The sequence below is a fragment of the Castor canadensis genome, chromosome 8, assembly GCF_047511655.1.
Source record: "Castor canadensis chromosome 8, mCasCan1.hap1v2, whole genome shotgun sequence".
Classification (NCBI taxonomy): Eukaryota; Metazoa; Chordata; class Mammalia; order Rodentia; family Castoridae; genus Castor; species Castor canadensis.
This window is the reverse complement of record NC_133393.1, coordinates 25,513,432-25,522,941: the sequence shown is the minus strand read 5'-3', so window position 1 is coordinate 25,522,941 and position 9,510 is coordinate 25,513,432. Positions and strand designations below refer to the sequence as shown.

General features: G+C 43.3%; 1 pseudogene; it reads left to right on the top strand.

Moving 5' to 3' along the window:
• Window positions 1–3,309: 3,309 nt before the first annotated feature.
• On the top strand, window positions 3,310–3,907 carry LOC109700546 (rho-related GTP-binding protein RhoG-like; annotated as a pseudogene).
• Window positions 3,908–9,510: the final 5,603 nt, after the last annotated feature.

Sequence of the window (9,510 nt, the reverse complement as noted above, 5' to 3'; positions counted from 1 at the left end):
TGCCCATTCAGAGAATAAGTGGAACAATATATCATTTTGGGTTTCTGGATAATGTATCAGTTCTCAGCTAGGATCTGATAAATCCCAGAAGGTCTGAGTATTTTCATTTATCGTTGAACAGCCACCCTGGTAGGTGACAAAGTGCCCATCAGAATAAAGCTTGAAGGCAGAGTCACAGTGAGACATGACTATATTACAGGTGTCTCACTCAGAGCCTCCCCATCAATGCAGGAGCTCTGGCTATGAACTGGCTGAATTCAAGGAACTAGATTAGAGGCTGTGAACTCTCAACATGATGAATCGAATCAGGTTTATACCCATCGAGCCCAGAACACTTCCACCTATACATGTCAAGCAGCATCTTTGCAAGCTGCAAGTCTGTTTTATTTCACTCCCTGACTCCACCATGATTAGCCATCTCCGCAGAACCGCAAGTGAGTTCCACCACTCTGACCTGAAATTTGTTACACTGATCTTTCACTGACAGGTGAGTGCCGACCCCTGCTTCTACCATGCTGAAATCCTATTAGGTTGCCTTGAATATGAAGGAACCAAGTTGTATTTCTTGATGCCTTGGTGTAGAGTGACCTCTAGGCTTTCCTGGGGTTATAAACATGGAGGACAGCTGAACAGGTTTCACATATAGATACTTTCTGACATCTCTCTCTTCCTGAGTTTTCATATGCTCAGAAGTTCTGACATTCCAACCTTACTGACTGCAGGCCACTATCAAATCCAGGTTTTAACCAACTCAGCTGACAGGTTCCCAAGGTAATACGTTACATTCCATATTGACAAATTCAACTTGACCTAGTTTTAGATTTTGTCCTCCTTGATTTACACGCTTGGAAGTCACTCCCACACATGCTCCCCAGACTCTGCCTAGTCTTTTGTAGAGGGTTCTCTCCTGCTGGATCCTGTCTTTCTCTGTCTGAGAAATACTATATTCTGCCTTTCATTATGGGCCTAGAGGCAATGAAAGGAGCTGAAAGGAGATCCTGAAGAAAATTACATCCCCTTATGAAGCAAGATGCTATTGAACAGTTAATGTGTAGAGAAAGGCAATATGCCTTTCTTCCTGAGAAGAGTCACAGTTGTCCATAGGTGTCTTTGGATTACTGACATGGTGGAGTTTCTCTTCTAATGGGCACTGCAACACTACCATTGCTATGTTGAGGACCTGAGCTTGGTTCTCAGCTCTATCTGCCTTTCAATGTACAGGAGACAGGAAAGGTCTTCAATTTATTCTTCTCACTTGTACCTTGTCAGAAGCAGTCATCCCACACCCCACTGTCTAGAATCATACCACCAAGGTATAGAAACATGTAATCTCTCAATACCACACATTTCATTCCAAACCATCACCTGAATATTTTCCATGTTATGCCTTGCCCTACTATGGATTACCAGCATCCCATTCTAACCTTGGAAGAAATGTTATCTGGGCTCTTCTCAGATATAGATCAACAACCCAATCCCAGACTTCCATTAAGGATCTGTTCCCTGGGGCCACCCTGGTCCAAAATACTGTATCTATAAGCAGGAGGCAAATGGCACATTCAAGTAGGAGAATCTAATGAATGACTATCAGCAATTTTATGAGCAGAGTGAAGAGAAACCAAATATATATATATATATATATATATATATATATATATATATATATAGAGAGAGAGAGAGAGAGAGAGAGAGAGAGAGAGAGAGATACCTTGGGAAAAGCAAAAACTGTTACCATCCTTAGACCTGAAGGGGAAAGAGAAAGGGAAATCACTGAAACTCTCAGAGTGGGGAGCCAGACAGGAAAGCACAGGCTGACAGGGACTGTGGCCTCTGATGAAGGAATGCAATGGCCTAGAGGGAGACAGCTGAGGAACACATGCTGTCCCAGTAAACCAGTCTCATATCAGTGCCTCTAATTGGCCAAACCCAACTGGAAGCCAAAAGGCAAAGGAAAATTTCTAGAATCTGTAAAGTCCTGTCTTCCAGAGAACTAAGCAGGAAGAAGAAGGGTGGTCTGGAAGGGCAAACAGCACAGCTGACACAGAGAACAGGCTTGATGTGGTTTCCAAACCCCTCTTCTGTAGGAGAAATGTAGGCTGTTTATAAAAACCCACCTGTTCTATTATTTATTACTTCAATTCCAAGCTCTTTAGAGGGACAAAAGATTTAATTTAATTTATTTACATCTTAAATTTTTACCATCTTTAATTTGGTGAATTAGATAGTTCCAACTTAAAACATTCAGAAAATTTTCTAAAAATTCAGCTTTGAAACTTAAACCTTTCTCCCAAGCACTGCATGTTTGAAAATCTGAAAAAGGTTAGATTTATATAAGTTGCTAACATATTTTTTAGCAAAATATTTAAAGTTTCATTAATAACAAGTACAATCTAACTGCCTTAACCTACAATTTTTCAAAAAGAAAAAGTTATTTCCTAGCTGGGTGTGATATGCAAGCCAGCACTAAGGAGGCTGAGACAGGATTGAGAGTTCAAGGCCAGCCCTAGGCTACATGGTGAGACTCTGTCCCAAAACATCAAAAAAATGTTTTCTCATTTCAACAGACTCATCTTTTTCAATGAATGATTATTTAGATATGTATTTTTTTGCTCAATTATTTGGGATTTTGTTTTGGTTTTGGCAGTTTTGGGGTTTGAACTCAGGGCTTTGAACTTGCTAGGCAAGAACTCTGTCATGTGAGCCACACCTCCAGCCCTGCTCAATTATTTTCAACTATACTTCAGGTAGTGTTAAAATTTTGCTGGGAGGGACTTCTACTTACAGGTAGAATATAGTTGGCTATGCCTATAACAACTGTTACAGAAATTCTGGGTTGAGGGCTGGTGGAGTGGCTCAAGTGGTAGAGCGCCTGCCTAGCAAGCATGAGGCCCTAAGTTCAAATCCCAGTATTGCCAAGAAATAACAAAAAGAAATTCTGGGTTGACTGCAAAGAATATAGCATATTTTCAAGACAAAAGAGATTTGCAGGCGAGACTAAATGAACTAAAATTCTAATGATGGAAGAGTTCTTCTAGGTAAGCTATGGTAATTGGCCATTTTCTCCCTGGAGGCAAGTTGCTGATTCTGGGACACAGATGAAGGATTAAGATTAGTCTAAAATCAAAACAAAATACAAGGGGAAAAAGGAACATGCTAAATGGATCATAGAACAGTAAGACAATTCCAGAAGGTAAAGAATTCTTTTAAACAGCCCAGCTCCACTACTCAGGGAGGACACCAGGTCACTGCTTCCACAGGGGGCCAGAAGAGGGAGGAGGCACAGCCTCCACTATAGCAGCTTTACCCATAATGCAGAGTGTCAAGTGTGTAATGGTGGGCGATGGGGCTTGAGGGCAAGACATGCCTGCTCATCAGCTACTAAACCAATGCCTTCCCCAAGGAGTACATACCCACGGTGTTCGACATTACAGTGCCCAGAGCGCAGTTGATGGGTGCACAGTGAACCTAAACCTGGGGTATGTACTCACCCAGGTCAAGGTTGTCCCACCCTGGGGGACAGGAGGAATACGACCACTCCACGCACTTTCCTACCCTCAGACCAACATCTTTGTCATCTGCTTCTCCATTGCCAGTCTACCCTCCTATGAGAATGAGAGGCACAAGTGGCATCTAGAGGTGTGCCACCACTGCCCTGATGTGCCCATCCTCCTGATGGGCACTAAGAAGGACCTGAAAGTCCAGCCTGACACCCTATGGTGCCTCAAGGAGCAGGGGCAGGCACCCATCACACCACAGCAAGACCAGGCACTGGCCAAGCAGATCCATGCTGTGTGCACCTCAAGTTCTCTGCCCTGCTGCAGGACAGTCAAGAAGTGTTCACTGAGGCTGTCCGGGCAGTGCTTAACCCCACACCAATCAAGCTGGATGGTCCTGTGTCCTCTTGTGACCCTGGCACTCAGTTTGGAGGCTGTCCCTGCCCCCCTACCAGTTGTGCCTTGGCACCTTGTCTGCCCTCAGCTGTGCCTTAAGGACGAATTCTGGCACCCCTTGCCAGGGGGGCTCCCTGAACACCTTTTCTTCTTAAGGAGGCCCAAAGGGAAGGAAGCTTTGGGCCCCACCACACTCTGCTTGGGAACACCAGGTATTCGCATGAGTTCACCCAGGCCAAGGTTGTCCCACCCAAGAGGCCAACCTAGTTCCACCCCCCTTTTCAGCTACTGACCAGTTCATTCAGCTTTCCACAAAGCGCCTATTGTGGTGCTCCCTCTCAGGTTAGGGGCTCAGCCATCTCTAACCTCTGCCCTTGCTGCTCTTGGAATTCCTCCCCCCACCCCCAGGATTTCTCTCCCTTCCCCAAGGAAGAAGCCACAAAATCCTGAGAAGACAAATGTGCCCTAAGCTGCTGTGCTCAGGCCTTCCGATTAAACCCCTCCTCTGCTCCTGGAGGACTTCCCTCCCCCATCAGCATCAATAAAACCTCCTGTTTCCAGTGTGTAGGAGAAAAATTCCTTACAACTCGTCTAGTCTCTTCAGAGTTGGTTCCAAGAAGAAAAAAATACTGAATTGTTCTAGATGCAAAAGGTGAAAGGAAACCAGCCTGATGGTAATCACTTGTAATCACTTGAGAGGCAGGAGGGCCTCAAGCTTGAGGTCAGCCTGGGCCATATGGCAAGGTCCTGTCTCAACAAAACAAAACAACCAAGAAAAAAGAACAAGAGATGGGCTGGAGACAGGGCTCAAGCAGCAACATGTGATATATTATAAACAAACAATTTTGTCAATTATACTTAATAAAGCTGGGAAAAATTAAAAATTAATAAATAAAGCAGATGAAAATTAGAAACCTAAGAAAACTGGGGAAAATAAAAAAAATGCTGCATCAGGTATGGCGGTACATGCCTATAATCCCAGTACTTGGGAGGCTGAGGCAGGAGGATCTTGAGTTCAAGGCTAACCTGGGCTCTGTCTCAAAAAGAAAACTTCGGTGGAAATATTATGTACTCACGTATGAAAATGGAAAAATGAGACCTGCTGAAACTATTACAGGAATGCGGGGAAGGGGGGATAAAGGAGAATGGCGGAGAGATGACTTCAACTATGACATGTTGTAAGAACTTTGGTAAATGTCACAGTGTGCCCCCAGCACAGCAGTAATATGATAATTAAAAAAGAAACAAAATTTTAAATAAAAATTCTATAAAAAGGAATTACAGTTTGACTATCAACTAATGTAAAATGGCATTAGGAATGAACTCATTAGACATGACAATTCTATTGTGATTATGTAAGAAGTGCACATGAAGTATTTGGGGATTAATGGTCATGGTGTCTGCAAGTTGTTTTCAAATAGTTTAGGAAAGAAAAGTAAGTAGACAGGACTGGGGATGCAGCTGAGAGTAGAGCACTTACTCTATGATGGGGGGTGGGGATGAGACAGGTAAGTGGACAGATATATAAGATGGGTAGAAATTAGTAAGACAAATATGGGAAAACAGGGTTCATTAAATCTTTGTGTTGAGTATTTGGGTGTGTTATTTTCCTCTGGGTGTTTGAAAATAGAAATAATTTCCATTCTATTCTGATTTTTCACTACAACAGAAGACATTCAAGGCTGCAGCTCAGTAATGTTTTCTTCTTTGTTCTCCTGAGGGATCAAAGTGTTCTCATTTATGATTCTTCAAAAGGCACGTTAAGAAATACATCCAAACTGTTGTCTCTTCATTAAAATTCGGTTTTAATATTTTATTAAAAATTTTTGAATTTGTAAATAGTAAAACACTGAAACTCGCTATTGACACAGAACAACAATGCACTAATAATAAAATCGAGGCAGAAGTTAAACTGTTTAAAAGCAGTAGCAACTCCGGAGTTCAAAGATAATGTTAAGTGTTTCCTGAAGGTGCAAAGCAGCCTCTCAGTCTGCAGTGATGCGGCCAAACCAGCAGGAGGCGCTGCAAAACGTCTCAGATGCAGCGGGAAGCCCATTTACCAATGGCTGTTGTGATCTCTTAATGAGCTTGAACTGATTAGTTCATACTAAAACTTATTTTATTACTTTTACTGCTTATTGCAGTTACTCGTATATACTTGCTAACTGGTACAGAAGTGTTTTTAACACCTGGTTGAGCCACACCAGTGCGAACCCGCTGAATGTCAGCGCTGTTTCCTCTACCAGGGCAGAAGCCACCCCGCTCCTGCCTGAGGGTCCTTCTGCCAGGGACTCTCAGTAATACTGGCCTCTCTCCAAAGCTGTTCCATCACCAATCCTCACCTTCCTAAATATAACAGTTCCCCTTCCACTGAATCCTATCTAACAACTTGTTAAATGCTCCAAACTTCTCAAACTTAAAAAAAGTTCGATTGTCATACGCTCTGCTGCTCCCTTCATTCTTTCACGACAGGCAAACTTACTGAAAACTATGTCCTCACCTCCAAAGCCTCCACTTCCTTCCCCCAAATTACTCCTTAATTCTCCAACATGTGGGGCTTCTGCTCTAAGATGGGCAAAGCCTCCCTGTCATTAGTGAAAACTCATTCTTCACTGACTTCAGTAACACGGCACACACACTGTGCTTGCCCTTCCTTCTTCCCTTGGCTTCACCTCTCTACACTTTACTAGGTTTTTCCCTTGTCTCACTGGTTCCCTTTTCCCCTTTCTCTTTTATATGCTCTCCACTCTCTTCCTCAGCCACATTGTCTGCTCATGCTACACTGAGTCAGTTACTCTTTCCACCTCTAGGTTGATGCCAAATTTGTCTCCAACCACAACCTCTCTTTCCTTAAGCTCCACGTGTACAAACTATCTAAATGTCCCAGAACCCATCCAGTTGCCAAGTCAGAAACATGGTGAGGACTTGTGATTTACCCTTTCCTTCCATACAGCAAAACCCCAAGACCTGTCAATTCCACTTCTGAAAACATCCCATGAATACCTTCTTTCTTCCTGCCACTACCTTGATTCTGATTTGCATTCTCCTCTTGGGTTGGCTGCGGAAGCCTCTGGTCTTCCCCCCTTTCCAAACCAGTGTCCATACTGCAACCATAGTGATCTAAGGCATAATTCTCTTTTAGTCTTTAAAGGTTAAAAGTTTTTGAACAATCCTCTGGATAAAGTCTCCATCTTTAATGTGGTGACAAGGCCCCACAAGAGCTGGATCAAGCTTACCTATCCAGCTTTACCTTTCCCTGCCTCCCTTTCACCCTGTGCCCTAGCCATGCTGCACACGCTAGTCTTCCAAAATTACCATGTTCCTTGGCCTGGAATGCTTTTCCCTTCTCTGCACCTGCCTAGCTCCTACCAGGTCTTCAGGCCTCAGTTAAGACCTCTGCTCCTCTAGGCAGTTTTCTCTGATTCATCTAGACTAGCTTAGCTATCCCATAGGGGTTCCCATAGCAACTTTTTACCATGGATTGCTTTTCTTCTTATGTAACTTTCTGCAAACTCAGCTTCCAGCAGTGACTCCCCACCCCATCTCTTTCTGATCAGCATCCCAAGGCACCTCCCATATGAGCCACCACTATCCCATGGGGTCTCTACCACCCTTCTCACATCACTTATCACACTTTTTAAAAATTGTCTATTTAATTGCTTTCATTTTCCAATAAATTTTGAGCACCACAAAGGACCTTTCTATCCCACTTGCCTTCTGACAGTGATTGGCAGAACAAACGTTCAGTGGGTGAACAAATCTTCGGGGTGACTTAGTACTATTCACCTTAGTTATGACAGTTCAATGGATACATGATGTAATTCTTTCACAGCTTACATAGTGTTATAGAATTCTTTTGCTACTATATTAGTAATATCTGGCTGTTCTACTCCTTTGAGGGTAGGGCCTATGCCTTATTCAATTTTTTTGCCCTAGAACTCAGCATGTCTGGCGCATACTGTTTTCAACCATCTTTTGTTGACTATGTTGATGATTATAAAAAAGAGATCCAGATAATTTGAACTGTCCTGGAACACACAGAGCTTGTTCCAGAACCAAGAATGAAACTCAGTTTGGAGAAAGAGAAACCTAGAAGGAAGCTGATGTCTAAATGAAGTTCTAGAATTGATGAGAGAAGCCTTGGTTTCTCTCCATCCATAAACTGGCCAGCTGTGGGCCACCCAAACTTGCATGAATCTGGCCCAAGAGATAAGGGTATGAAGACAGGGGTCATGGGTATTTCAACATGGAAGGGAGACTGAACCCTGGTTTCCTTTGTCCTTGTAGCCAGTTTCAGTGCTTCAGGCACTGGTGTTGGGGCACTGTATGACCTACTCCTCCCCGTCTCAAACCTTTGTCTTGAACACAGTTCTTTTCCTGGTTTTGCTTTCCTATAAAGTAAGCGAGTCACTGACAGAGGCCTGGGAAGAATCAGCTAGCCCTTGGGGACGAAAAAGTTGCCTCCTGCCAGGTCTTCAGCTCCTCAAAAACATCCAACACCTGGTCTCAACTCCATCCCCAAGCTCAGACTCTCCCAGATGCTGCTGGTGAAACTTGTGAGACAGCAAAAGATAAAGACAAGTAAAGAAAAGCAGCAGAGAAGAGACAGAGGTACAAACAGAATTCTGATCTTTCTCCCTTCTACTTTTAAGAAAATGAATCTAATGTCATCTCCACCCCACACCAGAGAAGTTCCTTGAGCATCTCTGAATATCATGAACTCTCAAGGGAAGCTGAGCTGGAGCCCCCTTTCTCCATCAGGAAACCCATTTGTGAGGTTACAGAGTCTCAGAGGGAAGTCAAGAGGCTTTTTCTGTTTGGACTTTTCCTCCTTTTCTAGCACATTCTGGATAACCTTCAAGCACATTCACATGCCAGTCGTATTTAAACTTTGCACTGGAGTAAAAATTCCAGAACTTATGTCCTCACTGAGACCAGTGACGGGGAATGGGCTTGATGGAATGCGTGTCCCAACACCTCAGCTCCTTCTGAAGGTAGTTTCCTTTGCTCTTTGGTTGACAGGGTCTCTGCTGGCATTAGAGAAACTTCCCAGTGACCCAGACCTGAATGGGATGCCTCTAAATGAAGAGAAATTTAGTCCTCCCTCGTCTCTTTGCCCCTATACTTTAGTCAACCTGTCAAACTATGCCTTTTGCTACCACCCAACCTAGTCAATTCTGTAGCAATCAATAAAACAAGGCCCATTCTCTTCTTCCTCCAAGAATTCAACCTAAGCATTTAACTGCTTGCTTAACAGAGAAGCCCAGCAAGGAGTAAGAAGCCCTGACTCACAGGAAAGCATATTTCTGCTGAAACGCAGAGATGACTCCAAGATGGATCTGGCCACCCACCAACTTCTGGCTCAGACCCTGTACTAGGCTTACCATTTATTCCCACAGTAAATGTGACTCGGGAGGCTGGTTCTGTGCCCCCCACTACATAGTATACATACATACATAGTGTATGTATGAACTCATACACTTTTAACTCTGAGATTTTTAAATAATGAAACTTAACACTGTACTTAAAAGGGCTGTTCTGCTCAACTCATAAATGTGCACAGGAGTTATATGCTATCAATTAAGTCTCTACTCGTACACATTTAATCATTTTCACAAGC